We start from the raw sequence: 17,644 nt of genomic DNA, 5'->3' as shown, positions 1-17,644 counted from the left end.
TATCTTTTATCTATTGTTGTGATGACGGATTTCTTCAGCATTCTTGTCGGGACATGAACAAGCGAAATATCTGACATAATTAAACACACAAATCCCGAAATCAATTGTATCGTCGATAGTCATTGATATTTGCAGAAATACAGCTTTTGGCAATGTTTCCTGAAACAAAAATCTTGCCCCGAGTGAGGATCGAACTCCCGACCTTGAGATTATGAGACTCACGCGCTGCCTAATGCGCCATCGAGGCTATGTTCAATTAATAAGATTGGTCTATCACTATGCAAATTTTTGAACGCCCACAACAAAAATTATCCTATTCAGACAACCATTACGCTTTACTATCTCTTTATCCAGATTAAATTATTCAAATAATGATAGACAGTCTTTTGCAATTTGATAAAGTGACGGTAATCTTATCGAACTTTGTGATGAACAAAATTGTTTTTTTCGTAATTCTTTTAATTTACCTCTGTGAGTGTTAATGAAAGGTGTGTTACAAACTTCTCAAACCTCAACGGTAGCGTGGCCGAGTGGTCTAAGGCGCTGGTTTTAGGCACCAGTCATTTCGATGGCGTGGGTTCGAATCCCACCGCTGCCAAGATTTTTGTCATGTGAGGAAGTGTAAACTAAGCATACCAAAAAACTTCTATCTTTTATTTGTTGTTGTCATGACTGAATACCTCAGCATTCTTGTCGCGACACCAAAAAGCGAATTATCTGACATAATTAAACACACAAATCCCGAAATCAATTGTATCGTCGATAGTCATTGATATTTGCAGAAATACAGCTCTTGGCAATGTTTCCTGAAACAAAAATCTTGCCCCGAGTGAGGATCGAACTCACGACCTTGAGATTATGAGACTCACGCGCTGCCTACTGCGCCATCGAGGCTATATTCAGTTAATACGTTTGGTCTCTATCTCTATGCAAATTTTGAACAAGCATACCAAACATCATCCCCTTCGGACAACCATTATGCTTTACTATCTCTTTATCCGGTTGAAAATTGTTCAAATAATGGAAGTGTGTCTTTTGCAATTTGATCAGGTCAAGGTAATCTTATCGCGATTTGTAATGAACAAGAATGTTTTTCGTATTACTTTTAACATGCCTCTGTGAGTGTTAATCAAAAGTGTTTACAAACTTCTCAATCATCGACGGTAGCGTGGCCGAGTGGTCTAAGGCGCTGGTTTAAGGCACCAGTCATTTCGATGGCGTGGGTTCGAATCCCACCGCTGCCAAGATTTTTGTCATTTGATGGAGAGCAAATTATCTTTTATCTTTTGTTGTGATGACGGATTTCTTCAGCATTCTTGTCGAGATATGAACAAGCGAAATATCTGACATAATTAAACACACAAATCCCGAAATCAATTGTATCGTCGATAGTCATTGATATTTGCAGAAATACAGCTTTTGGCAATGTTTCCTGAAACAAAAATCTTGCCCCGAGTGAGGATCGAACTCCCGACCTTGAGATTATGAGACTAACGCGCTGCCTACTGCGCCATCGAGGCTATGTTCAATTAATAAGATTGGTCTATCACTATGCAAATTTTTGAACGCCCACAACAATAATTATCCTATTCAGACAACCATTACGCTTTACTATCTCTTTATCCGGTTGAAAATTATTCAAATAATGATAGACAGTCTTTTGCAATTTGATAAAGTGACGGTAATCTTATCGAACTTTGTGATGAACAAAATTGTTTTTTTCGTAATTCTTTTAATTTACCTCTGTGAGTGTTAATGAAAGGTGTGTTACAAACTTCTCAAACCTCAACGGTAGCGTGGCCGAGTGGTCTAAGGCGCTGGTTTTAGGCACCAGTCATTTCGATGGCGTGGGTTCGAATCCCACCGCTGCCAAGATTTTTGTCATGTGAGGAAGTGTAAACTAAGCATACCAAAAAACTTCTCCTATCTTTTATTTGTTGTTGTCATGACTGAATACCTCAGCATTCTTGTCGCGACACCAAAAAGCGAATTATCTGACATAATTAAACACACAAATCCCGAAATCAATTGTATCGTCGATAGTCATTGATATTTGCAGAAATACACCTTTTGGCAATGTTTCCTGAAACAAAAATCTTGCCCCGAGTGAGGATCGAACTCACGACCTTGAGATTATGAGACTCACGCGCTGCCTACTGCGCCGTCGAGGCTATGTTCAATTAATAAGATTGGTCTATCACTATGCAAATTTTGGAACAACCACAACAAAAATAATACTATTCAGACAACCATTACGCTTTACTATCTCCTGATCCAGATTAAATTGTTCAAATAATGATAGACAGTCTTTTGCAATTTGATAAAGTGACGGTAATCTTATCGAACTTTGTGATGAACAAAATTGTTTTTTTCGTAATTCTTTTAATTTACCTCTGTGAGTGTTAATGAAAGGTGTTTACAAACTTCTCAAACCTCAACGGTAGCGTGGCCGAGTGGTCTAAGGCGCTGGTTTTAGGCACCAGTCATTTCGATGGCGTGGGTTCGAATCCCACCGCTGCCAAGATTTTTGTCATGTGAGGAAGTGTAAACTAAGCATCCCAAAAAACTTATCCTATCTTTTATTTGTTGTTGTCATTATTGAATTCCTTAGCATTCTTGTCGACACACCAAAAAGCGAATTGTCTGACATGATTAAACACACAAACACTAAAATCAATTGTATCGTCGATAATCATTGATATTTGCAGAAATACAGATTTTGGCAATGGTTTCTGTCACAAAAAACTTGCCCCGAGTGAGGATCGAACTCACGACCTTGAGATTATGAGACTCACGCGCTGCCTACTGCGCCATCGAGGCTATATTCAGTTAATACGTTTGGTCTCTATCTCTATGCAAATTTTGAACAAACATACCAAACATCATCCCCTTCAGACAACCATTGTGCTTTACTATCTCTTTATCCGGTTGAAAATTGTTCAAACAATGAAAGTGTGTCTTTTGCAATTTGATCAGGTCAAGGTAATCTTATCTCGATTTGTAATGAATAAGAATGTTTTTTCGTATTACTTTTAACATGCCTCGGTGCGTGTTAATCAAAAGTGTTTACAAACTTCACAATCATCGACGGTAGCGTGGCCGAGTGGTCTAAGGCGCTGGTTTTAGGCACCAGTCATTTCTATGGCGTGGGTTCGAATCCCACCGCTGCCAAGATTTTTGTCATGTGATGAAGTGTAAACTATGCATCCCAAAAAACTTATCCTATCTTTTATTTGTTGTTGTCATGATTGAATTCCTTAGCATTCTTGTCGACACACCAAAAAGCGAATTGTCTGACATGATTAAACACACAAACACTAAAATCAATTGTATCGTCGATAATCATTGATATTTGCAGAAATACAGATTTTGGCAATGGTTTCTGTCACAAAAAAGTTGCCCCGAGTGAGGATCGAACTCACGACCTTGAGATTATGAGACTCACGCGCTGCCTACTGCGCCATCGAGGCTATATTCAGTTAATACGTTTGGTCTCTATCTCTATGCAAATTTTGAACAAGCATACCAAACATCATCCCCTTCGGACAAATATTATGCTTTACTATCTCTTTATCCGGTTGAAAATTGTTCAAACAATGAAAGTGTGTCTTTTGCAATTTGATCAGGTCAAGGTAATCTTATCGCGATTTGTAATGAATAAGAATGTTTTTTTGTATTACATTTAACATGCCTCTGTGCGTGTTAATCAAAAGTGTTTCAAACTTCTCGATCATCGACGGTAGCGTGGCCGAGTGGTCTAAGGCGCTGGTTTAAGGCACCAGTCATTTCGATGGCGTGGGTTCGAATCCCACCGCTGCCAAGATTTTTGTCATTTGATGGAGAGCAAATTATCTTTTATCTATTGTTGTGATGACGGATTTCTTCAGCATTCTTGTTGAGATATGAACAAGCGAAATATCTGACATAATTAAACACTCAAATCCCGAAATCAATTGTATCGTCGATAGTCATTGATATTTGCAGAAATACACCTTTTGGCAATGTTTCCTGAAACAAAAATCTTGCCCCGAGTGAGGATCGAACTCACGACCTTGAGATTATGAGACTCACGCGCTGCCTACTGCGCCATCGAGGCTATATTCAGTTAATACGTTTGGCCTCTATCTCTATGCAAATTGTGAACAAGCATACCAAACATCATCCCCTTCGGACAACCATTATGCTTTACTATCTCTTTATCCGGTTGAAAATTGTTCAAATAATGGAAGTGTGTCTTTTGCAATTTGATCAGGTCAAGGTAATTTTATCGCGATTTGTAATGAACAAGAATGTTTTTCGTATTACTTTTAACATGCCTCTGTGAGTGTTAATCAAAAGTGTTTACAAACTTCTCAATCATCGACGGTAGCGTGGCCGAGTGGTCTAAGGCGCTGGTTTAAGGCACCAGTCATTTCGATGGCGTGGGTTCGAATCCCACCGCTGCCAAGATTTTTGTCATTTGATGGAGAGCAAATTATCTTTTATCTATTGTTGTGATGACGGATTTCTTCAGCATTCTTGTCGGGACATGAACAAGCGAAATATCTGACATAATTAAACACACAAATCCCGAAATCAATTGTATCGTCGATAGTCATTGATATTTGCAGAAATACAGCTTTTGGCAATGTTTCCTGAAACAAAAATCTTGCCCCGAGTGAGGATCGAACTCCCGACCTTGAGATTATGAGACTCACGCGCTGCCTAATGCGCCATCGAGGCTATGTTCAATTAATAAGATTGGTCTATCACTATGCAAATTTTTGAACGCCCACAACAAAAATTATCCTATTCAGACAACCATTACGCTTTACTATCTCTTTATCCAGATTAAATTATTCAAATAATGATAGACAGTCTTTTGCAATTTGATAAAGTGACGGTAATCTTATCGAACTTTGTGATGAACAAAATTGTTTTTTTCGTAATTCTTTTAATTTACCTCTGTGAGTGTTAATGAAAGGTGTGTTACAAACTTCTCAAACCTCAACGGTAGCGTGGCCGAGTGGTCTAAGGCGCTGGTTTTAGGCACCAGTCATTTCGATGGCGTGGGTTCGAATCCCACCGCTGCCAAGATTTTTGTCATGTGAGGAAGTGTAAACTAAGCATACCAAAAAACTTCTCCTATCGTTTATTTGTTGTTGTCATGATTGAATACCTCAGCATTCTTGTCGCGACACCAAAAAGCGAATTATCTGACATAATTAAACACACAAATCCCGATATCAATTGTATCGTCGATAGTCATTGATATTTGCAGAAATACACCTTTTGGCAATGTTTCCTGAAACAAAAATCTTGCCCCGAGTGAGGATCGAACTCACGACCTTGAGATTATGAGACTCACGCGCTGCCTACTGCGCCATCGAGGCTATATTCAGTTAATACGTTTGGCCTCTATCTCTATGCAAATTGTGAACAAGCATACCAAACATCATCCCCTTCGGACAACCATTATGCTTTACTATCTCTTTATCCGGTTGAAAATTGTTCAAATAATGGAAGTGTGTCTTTTGCAATTTGATCAGGTCAAGGTAATCTTATCGCGATTTGTAATGAACAAGAATGTTTTTCGTATTACTTTTAACATGCCTCTGTGAGTGTTAATCAAAAGTGTTTACAAACTTCTCAATCATCGACGGTAGCGTGGCCGAGTGGTCTAAGGCGCTGGTTTAAGGCACCAGTCATTTCGATGGCGTGGGTTCGAATCCCACCGCTGCCAAGATTTTTGTCATTTGATGGAGAGCAAATTATCTTTTATCTATTGTTGTGATGACGGATTTCTTCAACATTCTTGTCGAGATATGAACAAGCGAATTATCTGACATAATTAAACACACAAATCCCGAAATCAATTGTATCGTCGATAGTCATTGATATTTGCAGAAATACAGCTTTTGGCAATGTTTCCTGAAACAAAAATCTTGCCCCGAGTGAGGATCGAACTCCCGACCTTGAGATTATGAGACTCACGCGCTGCCTACTGCGCCATCGAGGCTATGTTCAATTAATAAGATTGGTCTATCACTATGCAAATTTTTGAACGCCCACAACAATAATTATCCTATTCAGACAACCATTACGCTTTACTATCTCTTTATCCGGTTGAAAATTATTCAAATAATGATAGACAGTCTTTTGCAATTTGATAAAGTGACGGTAATCTTATCGAACTTTGTGATGAACAAGAATGTTTTTTCGTATTACTTTTAACATGCTTCTGTGAGTGTTAATGAAAGGTGTGTTACAAACTTCTCAAACCTCAACGGTAGCGTGGCCGTGTGGTCTAAGGCGCTGGTTTAAGGCACCAGTCATTTCGATGGCGTGGGTTCGAATCCCACCGCTGCCAAGATTTTTGTCATGTGAGGAAGTGTAAACTAAGCATACCAAAAAACTTCTATCTTTTATTTGTTGTTGTCATGACTGAATACCTCAGCATTCTTGTCGCGACACCAAAAAGCGAATTATCTGACATAATTAAACACACAAATCCCGAAATCAATTGTATCGTCGATAGTCATTGATATTTGCAGAAATACACCTTTTGGCAATGTTTCCTGAAACAAAAATCTTGCCCCGAGTGAGGATCGAACTCACGACCTTGAGATTATGAGACTCACGCGCTGCCTACTGCGCCATCGAGGCTATATTCAGTTAATACGTTTGGCCTCTATCTCTATGCAAATTGTGAACAAGCATACCAAACATCATCCCCTTCGGACAACCATTATGCTTTACTATCTCTTTATCCGGTTGAAAATTGTTCAAATAATGGAAGTGTGTCTTTTGCAATTTGATCAGGTCAAGGTAATCTTATCGCGATTTGTAATGAACAAGAATGTTTTTCGTATTACTTTTAACATGCCTCTGTGAGTGTTAATCAAAAGTGTTTACAAACTTCTCAATCATCGACGGTAGCGTGGCCGAGTGGTCTAAGGCGCTGGTTTAAGGCACCAGTCATTTCGATGGCGTGGGTTCGAATCCCACCGCTGCCAAGATTTTTGTCATTTGATGGAGAGCAAATTATCTTTTATCTATTGTTGTGATGACGGATTTCTTCAGCATTCTTGTCGGGACATGAACAAGCGAAATATCTGACATAATTAAACACACAAATCCCGAAATCAATTGTATCGTCGATAGTCATTGATATTTGCAGAAAAACAGCTTTTGGCAATGTTTCCTGAAACAAAAATCTTGCCCCGAGTGAGGATCGAACTCCCGACCTTGAGATTATGAGACTCACGCGCTGCCTAATGCGCCATCGAGGCTATGTTCAATTAATAAGATTGGTCTATCACTATGCAAATTTTTGAACGCCCACAACAAAAATTATCCTATTCAGACAACCATTACGCTTTACTATCTCTTTATCCAGATTAAATTATTCAAATAATGATAGACAGTCTTTTGCAATTTGATAAAGTGACGGTAATCTTATCGAACTTTGTGATGAACAAAATTGTTTTTTTCGTAATTCTTTTAATTTACCTCTGTGAGTGTTAATGAAAGGTGTGTTACAAACTTCTCAAACCTCAACGGTAGCGTGGCCGAGTGGTCTAAGGCGCTGGTTTTAGGCACCAGTCATTTCGATGGCGTGGGTTCGAATCCCACCGCTGCCAAGATTTTTGTCATGTGAGGAAGTGTAAACTAAGCATACCAAAAAACTTCTATCTTTTATTTGTTGTTGTCATGACTGAATACCTCAGCATTCTTGTCGCGACACCAAAAAGCGAATTATCTGACATAATTAAACACACAAATCCCGAAATCAATTGTATCGTCGATAGTCATTGATATTTGCAGAAATACAGCTCTTGGCAATGTTTCCTGAAACAAAAATCTTGCCCCGAGTGAGGATCGAACTCACGACCTTGAGATTATGAGACTCACGCGCTGCCTACTGCGCCATCGAGGCTATATTCAGTTAATACGTTTGGTCTCTATCTCTATGCAAATTGTGAACAAGCATACCAAACATCATCCCCTTCGGACAACCATTATGCTTTACTATCTCTTTATCCGGTTGAAAATTGTTCAAATAATGGAAGTGTGTCTTTTGCAATTTGATCAGGTCAAGGTAATCTTATCGCGATTTGTAATGAACAAGAATGTTTTTCGTATTACTTTTAACATGCCTCTGTGAGTGTTAATCAAAAGTGTTTACAAACTTCTCAATCATCGACGGTAGCGTGGCCGAGTGGTCTAAGGCGCTGGTTTAAGGCACCAGTCATTTCGATGGCGTGGGTTCGAATCCCACCGCTGCCAAGATTTTTGTCATTTGATGGAGAGCAAATTATCTTTTATCTTTTGTTGTGATGACGGATTTCTTCAGCATTCTTGTCGAGATATGAACAAGCGAAATATCTGACATAATTAAACACACAAATCCCGAAATCAATTGTATCGTCGATAGTCATTGATATTTGCAGAAATACAGCTTTTGGCAATGTTTCCTGAAACAAAAATCTTGCCCCGAGTGAGGATCGAACTCCCGACCTTGAGATTATGAGACTAACGCGCTGCCTACTGCGCCATCGAGGCTATGTTCAATTAATAAGATTGGTCTATCACTATGCAAATTTTTGAACGCCCACAACAATAATTATCCTATTCAGACAACCATTACGCTTTACTATCTCTTTATCCGGTTGAAAATTATTCAAATAATGATAGACAGTCTTTTGCAATTTGATAAAGTGACGGTAATCTTATCGAACTTTGTGATGAACAAAATTGTTTTTTTCGTAATTCTTTTAATTTACCTCTGTGAGTGTTAATGAAAGGTGTGTTACAAACTTCTCAAACCTCAACGGTAGCGTGGCCGAGTGGTCTAAGGCGCTGGTTTTAGGCACCAGTCATTTCGATGGCGTGGGTTCGAATCCCACCGCTGCCAAGATTTTTGTCATGTGAGGAAGTGTAAACTAAGCATACCAAAAAACTTCTCCTATCTTTTATTTGTTGTTGTCATGACTGAATACCTCAGCATTCTTGTCGCGACACCAAAAAGCGAATTATCTGACATAATTAAACACACAAATCCCGAAATCAATTGTATCGTCGATAGTCATTGATATTTGCAGAAATACACCTTTTGGCAATGTTTCCTGAAACAAAAATCTTGCCCCGAGTGAGGATCGAACTCACGACCTTGAGATTATGAGACTCACGCGCTGCCTACTGCGCCGTCGAGGCTATGTTCAATTAATAAGATTGGTCTATCACTATGCAAATTTTGGAACAACCACAACAAAAATAATACTATTCAGACAACCATTACGCTTTACTATCTCCTGATCCAGATTAAATTGTTCAAATAATGATAGACAGTCTTTTGCAATTTGATAAAGTGACGGTAATCTTATCGAACTTTGTGATGAACAAAATTGTTTTTTTCGTAATTCTTTTAATTTACCTCTGTGAGTGTTAATGAAAGGTGTTTACAAACTTCTCAAACCTCAACGGTAGCGTGGCCGAGTGGTCTAAGGCGCTGGTTTTAGGCACCAGTCATTTCGATGGCGTGGGTTCGAATCCCACCGCTGCCAAGATTTTTGTCATGTGAGGAAGTGTAAACTAAGCATCCCAAAAAACTTCTCCTATCTTTTATTTGTTGTTGTCATTATTGAATTCCTTAGCATTCTTGTCGACACACCAAAAAGCGAATTGTCTGACATGATTAAACACACAAACACTAAAATCAATTGTATCGTCGATAATCATTGATATTTGCAGAAATACAGATTTTGGCAATGGTTTCTGTCACAAAAAACTTGCCCCGAGTGAGGATCGAACTCACGACCTTGAGATTATGAGACTCACGCGCTGCCTACTGCGCCATCGAGGCTATATTCAGTTAATACGTTTGGTCTCTATCTCTATGCAAATTTTGAACAAACATACCAAACATCATCCCCTTCAGACAACCATTGTGCTTTACTATCTCTTTATCCGGTTGAAAATTGTTCAAACAATGAAAGTGTGTCTTTTGCAATTTGATCAGGTCAAGGTAATCTTATCTCGATTTGTAATGAATAAGAATGTTTTTTCGTATTACTTTTAACATGCCTCGGTGCGTGTTAATCAAAAGTGTTTACAAACTTCACAATCATCGACGGTAGCGTGGCCGAGTGGTCTAAGGCGCTGGTTTTAGGCACCAGTCATTTCTATGGCGTGGGTTCGAATCCCACCGCTGCCAAGATTTTTGTCATGTGATGAAGTGTAAACTATGCATCCCAAAAAACTTATCCTATCTTTTATTTGTTGTTGTCATGATTGAATTCCTTAGCATTCTTGTCGACACACCAAAAAGCGAATTGTCTGACATGATTAAACACACAAACACTAAAATCAATTGTATCGTCGATAATCATTGATATTTGCAGAAATACAGATTTTGGCAATGGTTTCTGTCACAAAAAAGTTGCCCCGAGTGAGGATCGAACTCACGACCTTGAGATTATGAGACTCACGCGCTGCCTACTGCGCCATCGAGGCTATATTCAGTTAATACGTTTGGTCTCTATCTCTATGCAAATTTTGAACAAGCATACCAAACATCATCCCCTTCGGACAAATATTATGCTTTACTATCTCTTTATCCGGTTGAAAATTGTTCAAACAATGAAAGTGTGTCTTTTGCAATTTGATCAGGTCAAGGTAATCTTATCGCGATTTGTAATGAATAAGAATGTTTTTTTGTATTACATTTAACATGCCTCTGTGCGTGTTAATCAAAAGTGTTTCAAACTTCTCGATCATCGACGGTAGCGTGGCCGAGTGGTCTAAGGCGCTGGTTTAAGGCACCAGTCATTTCGATGGCGTGGGTTCGAATCCCACCGCTGCCAAGATTTTTGTCATTTGATGGAGAGCAAATTATCTTTTATCTATTGTTGTGATGACGGATTTCTTCAGCATTCTTGTTGAGATATGAACAAGCGAAATATCTGACATAATTAAACACTCAAATCCCGAAATCAATTGTATCGTCGATAGTCATTGATATTTGCAGAAATACACCTTTTGGCAATGTTTCCTGAAACAAAAATCTTGCCCCGAGTGAGGATCGAACTCACGACCTTGAGATTATGAGACTCACGCGCTGCCTACTGCGCCATCGAGGCTATATTCAGTTAATACGTTTGGCCTCTATCTCTATGCAAATTGTGAACAAGCATACCAAACATCATCCCCTTCGGACAACCATTATGCTTTACTATCTCTTTATCCGGTTGAAAATTGTTCAAATAATGGAAGTGTGTCTTTTGCAATTTGATCAGGTCAAGGTAATTTTATCGCGATTTGTAATGAACAAGAATGTTTTTCGTATTACTTTTAACATGCCTCTGTGAGTGTTAATCAAAAGTGTTTACAAACTTCTCAATCATCGACGGTAGCGTGGCCGAGTGGTCTAAGGCGCTGGTTTAAGGCACCAGTCATTTCGATGGCGTGGGTTCGAATCCCACCGCTGCCAAGATTTTTGTCATTTGATGGAGAGCAAATTATCTTTTATCTATTGTTGTGATGACGGATTTCTTCAGCATTCTTGTCGGGACATGAACAAGCGAAATATCTGACATAATTAAACACACAAATCCCGAAATCAATTGTATCGTCGATAGTCATTGATATTTGCAGAAATACAGCTTTTGGCAATGTTTCCTGAAACAAAAATCTTGCCCCGAGTGAGGATCGAACTCACGACCTTGAGATTATGAGACTCACGCGCTGCCTACTGCGCCGTCGAGGCTATGTTCAATTAATAAGATTGGTCTATCACTATGCAAATTTTGGAACAACCACAACAAAAATAATACTATTCAGACAACCATTACGCTTTACTATCTCCTGATCCAGATTAAATTGTTCAAATAATGATAGACAGTCTTTTGCAATTTGATAAAGTGACGGTAATCTTATCGAACTTTGTGATGAACAAAATTGTTTTTTTCGTAATTCTTTTAATTTACCTCTGTGAGTGTTAATGAAAGGTGTTTACAAACTTCTCAAACCTCAACGGTAGCGTGGCCGAGTGGTCTAAGGCGCTGGTTTTAGGCACCAGTCATTTCGATGGCGTGGGTTCGAATCCCACCGCTGCCAAGATTTTTGTCATGTGAGGAAGTGTAATCTAAGCATCCCAAAAAACTTCTCCTATCTTTTATTTGTTGTTGTCATGATTGAATTCCTTAGCATTCTTGTCGACACACCAAAAAGCGAATTGTCTGACATGATTAAACACACAAACACTAAAATCAATTGTATCGTCGATAATCATTGATATTTGCAGAAATACAGATTTTGGCAATGGTTTCTGTCACAAAAAACTTGCCCCGAGTGAGGATCGAACTCACGACCTTGAGATTATGAGACTCACGCGCTGCCTACTGCGCCATCGAGGCTATATTCAGTTAATACGTTTGGTCTCTATCTCTATGCAAATTTTGAACAAGCATACCAAACATCATCCCCTTCGGACAAATATTATGCTTTACTATCTCTTTATCCGGTTGAAAATTGTTCAAACAATGAAAGTGTGTCTTTTGCAATTTGATCAGGTCAAGGTAATCTTATCGCGATTTGTAATGAATAAGAATGTTTTTTTGTATTACTTTTAACATGCCTCTGTGCGTGTTAATCAAAAGTGTTTCAAACTTCTCGATCATCGACGGTAGCGTGGCCGAGTGGTCTAAGGCGCTGGTTTCAGGCACCAGTCATTTCGATGGCGTGGGTTCGAATCCCACCGCTGCCAAGATTTTTGTCATTTGATGGAGAGCAAATTATCTTTTATCTATTGTTGTGATGACGGATTTCTTCAGCATTCTTGTCGAGATATGAACAAGCGAAATATCTGACATAATTAAACACACAAATCCCGAAATCAATTGTATCGTCGATAGTCATTGATATTTGCAGAAATACAGCTTTTGGCAATGTTTCCTGAAACAAAAATCTTGCCCCGAGTGAGGATCGAACTCCCGACCTTGAGATTATGAGACTCACGCGCTGCCTACTGCGCCATCGAGGCTATGTTCAATTAATAAGATTGGTCTATCACTATGCAAATTTTTGAACGCCCACAACAATAATTATCCTATTCAGACAACCATTACGCTTTACTATCTCTTTATCCGGTTGAAAATTATTCAAATAATGATAGACAGTCTTTTGCAATTTGATAAAGTGACGGTAATCTTATCGAACTTTGTGATGAACAAAATTGTTTTTTTCGTAATTCTTTGAATTTACCTCTGTGAGTGTTAATGAAAGGTGTGTTACAAACTTCTCAAACCTCAACGGTAGCGTGGCCGAGTGGTCTAAGGCGCTGGTTTTAGGCACCAGTCATTTCGATGGCGTGGGTTCGAATCCCACCGCTGCCAAGATTTTTGTCATGTGAGGAAGTGTAAACTAAGCATACCAAAAAATTTCTCCTATCTTTTATTTGTTGTTGTCATGACTGAATACCTCAGCATTCTTGTCGCGACACCAAAAAGCGAATTATCTGACATAATTAAACACACAAATCCCGAAATCAATTGTATCGTCGATAGTCATTGATATTTGCAGAAATACACCTTTTGGCAATGTTTCCTGAAACAAAAATCTTGCCCCGAGTGAGGATCGAACTCACGACCTTGAGATTATGAGACTCACGCGCTGCCTACTGCGCCATCGAGGCTATATTCAGTTAATACGTTTGGTCTCTATCTCTATGCAAATTGTGAACAAGCATACCAAACATCATCCCCTTCGGACAACCATTATGCTTTACTATCTCTTTATCCGGTTGAAAATTGTTCAAATAATGGAAGTGTGTCTTTTGCAATTTGATCAGGTCAAGGTAATCTTATCGCGATTTGTAATGAACAAGAATGTTTTTCGTATTACTTTTAACATGCCTCTGTGAGTGTTAATCAAAAGTGTTTACAAACTTCTCAATCATCGACGGTAGCGTGGCCGAGTGGTCTAAGGCGCTGGTTTAAGGCACCAGTCATTTCGATGGCGTGGGTTCGAATCCCACCGCTGCCAAGATTTTTGTCATTTGATGGAGAGCAAATTATCTTTTATCTATTGTTGTGATGACGGATTTCTTCAGCATTCTTGTCGGGACATGAACAAGCGAAATATCTGACATAATTAAACACACAAATCCCGAAATCAATTGTATCGTCGATAGTCATTGATATTTGCAGAAATACAGCTTTTGGCAATGTTTCCTGAAACAAAAATCTTGCCCCGAGTGAGGATCGAACTCCCGACCTTGAGATTATGAGACTCACGCGCTGCCTAATGCGCCATCGAGGCTATGTTCAATTAATAAGATTGGTCTATCACTATGCAAATTTTTGAACGCCCACAACAAAAATTATCCTATTCAGACAACCATTACGCTTTACTATCTCTTTATCCAGATTAAATTATTCAAATAATGATAGACAGTCTTTTGCAATTTGATAAAGTGACGGTAATCTTATCGAACTTTGTGATGAACAAAATTGTTTTTTTCGTAATTCTTTTAATTTACCTCTGTGAGTGTTAATGAAAGGTGTGTTACAAACTTCTCAAACCTCAACGGTAGCGTGGCCGAGTGGTCTAAGGCGCTGGTTTTAGGCACCAGTCATTTCGATGGCGTGGGTTCGAATCCCACCGCTGCCAAGATTTTTGTCATGTGAGGAAGTGTAAACTAAGCATACCAAAAAACTTCTATCTTTTATTTGTTGTTGTCATGACTGAATACCTCAGCATTCTTGTCGCGACACCAAAAAGCGAATTATCTGATATAATTAAACACACAAATCCCGAAATCAATTGTATCGTCGATAGTCATTGATATTTGCAGAAATACAGCTTTTGGCAATGTTTCCTGAAACAAAAATCTTGCCCCGAGTGAGGATCGAACTCACGACCTTGAGATTATGAGACTCACGCGCTGCCTACTGCGCCGTCGAGGCTATGTTCAATTAATAAGATTGGTCTATCACTATGCAAATTTTGGAACAACCACAACAAAAATAATACTATTCAGACAACCATTACGCTTTACTATCTCCTGATCCAGATTAAATTGTTCAAATAATGATAGACAGTCTTTTGCAATTTGATAAAGTGACGGTAATCTTATCGAACTTTGTGATGAACAAAATTGTTTTTTTCGTAATTCTTTTAATTTACCTCTGTGAGTGTTAATGAAAGGTGTTTACAAACTTCTCAAACCTCAACGGTAGCGTGGCCGAGTGGTCTAAGGCGCTGGTTTTAGGCACCAGTCATTTCGATGGCGTGGGTTCGAATCCCACCGCTGCCAAGATTTTTGTCATGTGATGAAGTGTAAACTAAGCATCCGAAAAAAACTTATCCTATCTTTTATTTGTTGTTGTCATGATTGAATTCCTTAGCATTCTTGTCGACACACCAAAAAGCGAATTGTCTGACATGATTAAACACACAAACACTAAAATCAATTGTATCGTCGATAATCATTGATATTTGCAGAAATACAGATTTTGGCAATGGTTTCTGTCACAAAAAACTTGCCCCGAGTGAGGATCGAACTCACGACCTTGAGATTATGAGACTCACGCGCTGCCTACTGCGCCATCGAGGCTATATTCAGTTAATACGTTTGGTCTCTATCTCTATGCAAATTTTGAACAAGCATACCAAACATCATCCCCTTCGGACAAATATTATGCTTTACTATCTCTTTATCCGGTTGAAAATTGTTCAAACAATGAAAGTGTGTCTTTTGCAATTTGATCAGGTCAAGGTAATCTTATCTCGATTTGTAATGAATAAGAATGTTTTTTCGTATTACTTTTAACATGCCTCTGTGCGTGTTAATCAAAAGTGTTTACACACTTCACAATCATCGACGGTAGCGTGACCGAGTGGTCTAAGGCGCTGGTTTTAGGCACCAGTCATTTCGATGGCGTGGGTTCGAATCCCACCGCTGCCAAGATTTTTGTCATGTGATGAAGTGTAAACTATGCATCCCAAAAAACTTATCCTATCTTTTATTTGTTGTTGTCATGATTGAATTCCTTAGCATTCTTGTCGACACACCAAAAAGCGAATTGTCTGACATGATTAAACACACAAACACTAAAATCAATTGTATCGTCGATAATCATTGATATTTGCAGAAATACAGATTTTGGCAATGGTTTCTGTCACAAAAAAGTTGCCCCGAGTGAGGATCGAACTCACGACCTTGAGATTATGAGACTCACGCGCTGCCTACTGCGCCATCGAGGCTATATTCAGTTAATACGTTTGGTCTCTATCTCTATGCAAATTTTGAACAAGCATACCAAACATCATCCCCTTCGGACAAATATTATGCTTTACTATCTCTTTGTCCGGTTGAAAATTGTTCAAACAATGAAAGTGTGTCTTTTGCAATTTGATCAGGTCAAGGTAATCTTATCGCGATTTGTAATGAATAAGAATGTTTTTTTGTATTACTTTTAACATGCCTCTGTGCGTGTTAATCAAAAGTGTTTCAAACTTCTCGATCATCGACGGTAGCGTGGCCGAGTGGTCTAAGGCGCTGGTTTAAGGCACCAGTCATTTCGATGGCGTGGGTTCGAATCCCACCGCTGCCAAGATTTTTGTCATTTGATGGAGAGCAAATTATCTTTTATCTATTGTTGTGATGACGGATTTCTTCAGCATTCTTGTTGAGATATGAACAAGCGAAATATCTGACATAATTAAACACTCAAATCCCGAAATCAATTGTATCGTCGATAGTCATTGATATTTGCAGAAATACAGCTTTTGGCAATGTTTCCTGAAACAAAAATCTTGCCCCGAGTGAGGATCGAACTCACGACCTTGAGATTATGAGACTCACGCGCTGCCTACTGCGCCATCGAGGCTATATTCAGTTAATACGTTTGGTCTCTATCTCTATGCAAATTTTGAACAAGCATACCAAACATCATCCCCTTCCGACAACCATTATGCTTTACTATCTCTTTATCCGGTTGAAAATTGTTCAAATAATGGAAGTGTGTCTTTTGCAATTTGATCAGATCAAGGTAATCTTATCGCGATTTGTAATGAACAAGAATGTTTTTTCGTATTACTTTTAACATGCCTCTGTAAGTGTTAATCAAAAGTGTTTGCAAACTTCTCGATCATCGACGGTAGCGTGGCCGAGTGGTCTAAGGCGCTGGTTTAAGGCACCAGTCATTTCGATGGCGTGGGTTCGAATCCCACCGCTGCCAAGATTTTGGTCATTTGATGGAGAGCAAATTATCTTTTATTTATTGTTGTGATGACGGATTTCTTTAGCATTCTTGTCGAGACATGAACAAGCGAAATATCTGACATAATTAAACACACAAATCCCGAAATCAATTGTATCGTCGATAGTCATTGATATTTGCAGAAATACAGCTTTTGACAATGTTTCCTGAAACAAAAATCTTGCCCCGAGTGAGGATCGAACTCATGACCTTGAGATTATGAGATTCACGCGCTGCCTACTGCGCCATCGAGGCTATGTTCAACTAATAAGATTGGTCTATCACTATGCAAATTTTTGAACGCCCACAACAAAAATTATCCTATTCAGACAACCATTACGCTTTACTATCTCTTTATCCAGATTAAATTATTCAAATATTGATAGACAGTCTTTTGCAAT

General features: G+C 38.9%; 51 non-coding genes across 51 annotated transcripts; 27 read left to right on the top strand and 24 right to left on the bottom strand.

The window, feature by feature from the left end:
• The first annotated feature begins 516 nt into the window (after window positions 1–516).
• Trnal-uag (transfer RNA leucine (anticodon UAG)) lies at window positions 517–598 on the top strand. The gene has a single exon. It is a non-coding gene; the product is annotated as a tRNA-Leu (tRNA).
• A 223-nt stretch (window positions 599–821) lies between these two features.
• On the bottom strand, window positions 822–894 carry Trnam-cau (transfer RNA methionine (anticodon CAU)). The gene has a single exon. It is a non-coding gene; the product is annotated as a tRNA-Met (tRNA).
• A 268-nt stretch (window positions 895–1,162) lies between these two features.
• Trnal-aag (transfer RNA leucine (anticodon AAG)) lies at window positions 1,163–1,244 on the top strand. Its single transcript has one exon. It is a non-coding gene; the product is annotated as a tRNA-Leu (tRNA).
• Window positions 1,245–1,447: 203 nt separating this feature from the next.
• Trnam-cau (transfer RNA methionine (anticodon CAU)) lies at window positions 1,448–1,520 on the bottom strand. The gene has a single exon. It is a non-coding gene; the product is annotated as a tRNA-Met (tRNA).
• A 270-nt stretch (window positions 1,521–1,790) lies between these two features.
• Trnal-uag (transfer RNA leucine (anticodon UAG)) lies at window positions 1,791–1,872 on the top strand. The gene has a single exon. It is a non-coding gene; the product is annotated as a tRNA-Leu (tRNA).
• A 226-nt stretch (window positions 1,873–2,098) lies between these two features.
• On the bottom strand, window positions 2,099–2,171 carry Trnam-cau (transfer RNA methionine (anticodon CAU)). Its single transcript has one exon. It is a non-coding gene; the product is annotated as a tRNA-Met (tRNA).
• A 268-nt stretch (window positions 2,172–2,439) lies between these two features.
• On the top strand, window positions 2,440–2,521 carry Trnal-uag (transfer RNA leucine (anticodon UAG)). Its single transcript has one exon. It is a non-coding gene; the product is annotated as a tRNA-Leu (tRNA).
• Window positions 2,522–2,747: 226 nt separating this feature from the next.
• On the bottom strand, window positions 2,748–2,820 carry Trnam-cau (transfer RNA methionine (anticodon CAU)). The gene has a single exon. It is a non-coding gene; the product is annotated as a tRNA-Met (tRNA).
• Window positions 2,821–3,089: 269 nt separating this feature from the next.
• Trnal-uag (transfer RNA leucine (anticodon UAG)) lies at window positions 3,090–3,171 on the top strand. Its single transcript has one exon. It is a non-coding gene; the product is annotated as a tRNA-Leu (tRNA).
• A 226-nt stretch (window positions 3,172–3,397) lies between these two features.
• Window positions 3,398–3,470, bottom strand: Trnam-cau (transfer RNA methionine (anticodon CAU)). Its single transcript has one exon. It is a non-coding gene; the product is annotated as a tRNA-Met (tRNA).
• A 268-nt stretch (window positions 3,471–3,738) lies between these two features.
• On the top strand, window positions 3,739–3,820 carry Trnal-aag (transfer RNA leucine (anticodon AAG)). Its single transcript has one exon. It is a non-coding gene; the product is annotated as a tRNA-Leu (tRNA).
• Window positions 3,821–4,023: 203 nt separating this feature from the next.
• Trnam-cau (transfer RNA methionine (anticodon CAU)) lies at window positions 4,024–4,096 on the bottom strand. The gene has a single exon. It is a non-coding gene; the product is annotated as a tRNA-Met (tRNA).
• Window positions 4,097–4,364: 268 nt separating this feature from the next.
• On the top strand, window positions 4,365–4,446 carry Trnal-aag (transfer RNA leucine (anticodon AAG)). Its single transcript has one exon. It is a non-coding gene; the product is annotated as a tRNA-Leu (tRNA).
• Window positions 4,447–4,991: 545 nt separating this feature from the next.
• Window positions 4,992–5,073, top strand: Trnal-uag (transfer RNA leucine (anticodon UAG)). The gene has a single exon. It is a non-coding gene; the product is annotated as a tRNA-Leu (tRNA).
• A 226-nt stretch (window positions 5,074–5,299) lies between these two features.
• On the bottom strand, window positions 5,300–5,372 carry Trnam-cau (transfer RNA methionine (anticodon CAU)). The gene has a single exon. It is a non-coding gene; the product is annotated as a tRNA-Met (tRNA).
• Window positions 5,373–5,640: 268 nt separating this feature from the next.
• Window positions 5,641–5,722, top strand: Trnal-aag (transfer RNA leucine (anticodon AAG)). Its single transcript has one exon. It is a non-coding gene; the product is annotated as a tRNA-Leu (tRNA).
• Window positions 5,723–5,925: 203 nt separating this feature from the next.
• Window positions 5,926–5,998, bottom strand: Trnam-cau (transfer RNA methionine (anticodon CAU)). Its single transcript has one exon. It is a non-coding gene; the product is annotated as a tRNA-Met (tRNA).
• Window positions 5,999–6,267: 269 nt separating this feature from the next.
• Window positions 6,268–6,349, top strand: Trnal-aag (transfer RNA leucine (anticodon AAG)). Its single transcript has one exon. It is a non-coding gene; the product is annotated as a tRNA-Leu (tRNA).
• Window positions 6,350–6,572: 223 nt separating this feature from the next.
• Window positions 6,573–6,645, bottom strand: Trnam-cau (transfer RNA methionine (anticodon CAU)). Its single transcript has one exon. It is a non-coding gene; the product is annotated as a tRNA-Met (tRNA).
• A 268-nt stretch (window positions 6,646–6,913) lies between these two features.
• Window positions 6,914–6,995, top strand: Trnal-aag (transfer RNA leucine (anticodon AAG)). The gene has a single exon. It is a non-coding gene; the product is annotated as a tRNA-Leu (tRNA).
• Window positions 6,996–7,540: 545 nt separating this feature from the next.
• Window positions 7,541–7,622, top strand: Trnal-uag (transfer RNA leucine (anticodon UAG)). The gene has a single exon. It is a non-coding gene; the product is annotated as a tRNA-Leu (tRNA).
• Window positions 7,623–7,845: 223 nt separating this feature from the next.
• Window positions 7,846–7,918, bottom strand: Trnam-cau (transfer RNA methionine (anticodon CAU)). The gene has a single exon. It is a non-coding gene; the product is annotated as a tRNA-Met (tRNA).
• Window positions 7,919–8,186: 268 nt separating this feature from the next.
• On the top strand, window positions 8,187–8,268 carry Trnal-aag (transfer RNA leucine (anticodon AAG)). Its single transcript has one exon. It is a non-coding gene; the product is annotated as a tRNA-Leu (tRNA).
• Window positions 8,269–8,471: 203 nt separating this feature from the next.
• On the bottom strand, window positions 8,472–8,544 carry Trnam-cau (transfer RNA methionine (anticodon CAU)). The gene has a single exon. It is a non-coding gene; the product is annotated as a tRNA-Met (tRNA).
• Window positions 8,545–8,814: 270 nt separating this feature from the next.
• Window positions 8,815–8,896, top strand: Trnal-uag (transfer RNA leucine (anticodon UAG)). Its single transcript has one exon. It is a non-coding gene; the product is annotated as a tRNA-Leu (tRNA).
• A 226-nt stretch (window positions 8,897–9,122) lies between these two features.
• On the bottom strand, window positions 9,123–9,195 carry Trnam-cau (transfer RNA methionine (anticodon CAU)). Its single transcript has one exon. It is a non-coding gene; the product is annotated as a tRNA-Met (tRNA).
• Window positions 9,196–9,463: 268 nt separating this feature from the next.
• Trnal-uag (transfer RNA leucine (anticodon UAG)) lies at window positions 9,464–9,545 on the top strand. Its single transcript has one exon. It is a non-coding gene; the product is annotated as a tRNA-Leu (tRNA).
• A 226-nt stretch (window positions 9,546–9,771) lies between these two features.
• Trnam-cau (transfer RNA methionine (anticodon CAU)) lies at window positions 9,772–9,844 on the bottom strand. The gene has a single exon. It is a non-coding gene; the product is annotated as a tRNA-Met (tRNA).
• Window positions 9,845–10,113: 269 nt separating this feature from the next.
• Trnal-uag (transfer RNA leucine (anticodon UAG)) lies at window positions 10,114–10,195 on the top strand. Its single transcript has one exon. It is a non-coding gene; the product is annotated as a tRNA-Leu (tRNA).
• Window positions 10,196–10,421: 226 nt separating this feature from the next.
• On the bottom strand, window positions 10,422–10,494 carry Trnam-cau (transfer RNA methionine (anticodon CAU)). The gene has a single exon. It is a non-coding gene; the product is annotated as a tRNA-Met (tRNA).
• Window positions 10,495–10,762: 268 nt separating this feature from the next.
• Window positions 10,763–10,844, top strand: Trnal-aag (transfer RNA leucine (anticodon AAG)). The gene has a single exon. It is a non-coding gene; the product is annotated as a tRNA-Leu (tRNA).
• A 203-nt stretch (window positions 10,845–11,047) lies between these two features.
• Trnam-cau (transfer RNA methionine (anticodon CAU)) lies at window positions 11,048–11,120 on the bottom strand. Its single transcript has one exon. It is a non-coding gene; the product is annotated as a tRNA-Met (tRNA).
• A 268-nt stretch (window positions 11,121–11,388) lies between these two features.
• Trnal-aag (transfer RNA leucine (anticodon AAG)) lies at window positions 11,389–11,470 on the top strand. The gene has a single exon. It is a non-coding gene; the product is annotated as a tRNA-Leu (tRNA).
• Window positions 11,471–11,673: 203 nt separating this feature from the next.
• On the bottom strand, window positions 11,674–11,746 carry Trnam-cau (transfer RNA methionine (anticodon CAU)). Its single transcript has one exon. It is a non-coding gene; the product is annotated as a tRNA-Met (tRNA).
• Window positions 11,747–12,014: 268 nt separating this feature from the next.
• Trnal-uag (transfer RNA leucine (anticodon UAG)) lies at window positions 12,015–12,096 on the top strand. The gene has a single exon. It is a non-coding gene; the product is annotated as a tRNA-Leu (tRNA).
• Window positions 12,097–12,322: 226 nt separating this feature from the next.
• Trnam-cau (transfer RNA methionine (anticodon CAU)) lies at window positions 12,323–12,395 on the bottom strand. Its single transcript has one exon. It is a non-coding gene; the product is annotated as a tRNA-Met (tRNA).
• Window positions 12,396–12,663: 268 nt separating this feature from the next.
• Window positions 12,664–12,745, top strand: Trnal-cag (transfer RNA leucine (anticodon CAG)). The gene has a single exon. It is a non-coding gene; the product is annotated as a tRNA-Leu (tRNA).
• A 203-nt stretch (window positions 12,746–12,948) lies between these two features.
• Trnam-cau (transfer RNA methionine (anticodon CAU)) lies at window positions 12,949–13,021 on the bottom strand. The gene has a single exon. It is a non-coding gene; the product is annotated as a tRNA-Met (tRNA).
• A 270-nt stretch (window positions 13,022–13,291) lies between these two features.
• Trnal-uag (transfer RNA leucine (anticodon UAG)) lies at window positions 13,292–13,373 on the top strand. The gene has a single exon. It is a non-coding gene; the product is annotated as a tRNA-Leu (tRNA).
• Window positions 13,374–13,599: 226 nt separating this feature from the next.
• Trnam-cau (transfer RNA methionine (anticodon CAU)) lies at window positions 13,600–13,672 on the bottom strand. Its single transcript has one exon. It is a non-coding gene; the product is annotated as a tRNA-Met (tRNA).
• Window positions 13,673–13,940: 268 nt separating this feature from the next.
• Window positions 13,941–14,022, top strand: Trnal-aag (transfer RNA leucine (anticodon AAG)). The gene has a single exon. It is a non-coding gene; the product is annotated as a tRNA-Leu (tRNA).
• Window positions 14,023–14,567: 545 nt separating this feature from the next.
• Trnal-uag (transfer RNA leucine (anticodon UAG)) lies at window positions 14,568–14,649 on the top strand. Its single transcript has one exon. It is a non-coding gene; the product is annotated as a tRNA-Leu (tRNA).
• Window positions 14,650–14,872: 223 nt separating this feature from the next.
• Window positions 14,873–14,945, bottom strand: Trnam-cau (transfer RNA methionine (anticodon CAU)). Its single transcript has one exon. It is a non-coding gene; the product is annotated as a tRNA-Met (tRNA).
• Window positions 14,946–15,213: 268 nt separating this feature from the next.
• Trnal-uag (transfer RNA leucine (anticodon UAG)) lies at window positions 15,214–15,295 on the top strand. Its single transcript has one exon. It is a non-coding gene; the product is annotated as a tRNA-Leu (tRNA).
• A 227-nt stretch (window positions 15,296–15,522) lies between these two features.
• Trnam-cau (transfer RNA methionine (anticodon CAU)) lies at window positions 15,523–15,595 on the bottom strand. Its single transcript has one exon. It is a non-coding gene; the product is annotated as a tRNA-Met (tRNA).
• A 269-nt stretch (window positions 15,596–15,864) lies between these two features.
• Window positions 15,865–15,946, top strand: Trnal-uag (transfer RNA leucine (anticodon UAG)). The gene has a single exon. It is a non-coding gene; the product is annotated as a tRNA-Leu (tRNA).
• A 226-nt stretch (window positions 15,947–16,172) lies between these two features.
• Window positions 16,173–16,245, bottom strand: Trnam-cau (transfer RNA methionine (anticodon CAU)). Its single transcript has one exon. It is a non-coding gene; the product is annotated as a tRNA-Met (tRNA).
• A 268-nt stretch (window positions 16,246–16,513) lies between these two features.
• On the top strand, window positions 16,514–16,595 carry Trnal-aag (transfer RNA leucine (anticodon AAG)). Its single transcript has one exon. It is a non-coding gene; the product is annotated as a tRNA-Leu (tRNA).
• A 203-nt stretch (window positions 16,596–16,798) lies between these two features.
• Trnam-cau (transfer RNA methionine (anticodon CAU)) lies at window positions 16,799–16,871 on the bottom strand. Its single transcript has one exon. It is a non-coding gene; the product is annotated as a tRNA-Met (tRNA).
• A 269-nt stretch (window positions 16,872–17,140) lies between these two features.
• Trnal-aag (transfer RNA leucine (anticodon AAG)) lies at window positions 17,141–17,222 on the top strand. The gene has a single exon. It is a non-coding gene; the product is annotated as a tRNA-Leu (tRNA).
• Window positions 17,223–17,425: 203 nt separating this feature from the next.
• Window positions 17,426–17,498, bottom strand: Trnam-cau (transfer RNA methionine (anticodon CAU)). The gene has a single exon. It is a non-coding gene; the product is annotated as a tRNA-Met (tRNA).
• Window positions 17,499–17,644: the final 146 nt, after the last annotated feature.

Source organism: Ascidia mentula, chromosome 2, assembly GCF_947561715.1.
Source record: "Ascidia mentula chromosome 2, kaAscMent1.1, whole genome shotgun sequence".
Taxonomy (NCBI): domain Eukaryota; kingdom Metazoa; phylum Chordata; class Ascidiacea; order Phlebobranchia; family Ascidiidae; genus Ascidia; species Ascidia mentula.
The sequence above is the reverse complement of the archived record's forward strand: the minus strand, read 5'-3'. Positions and strand labels throughout refer to the sequence as shown.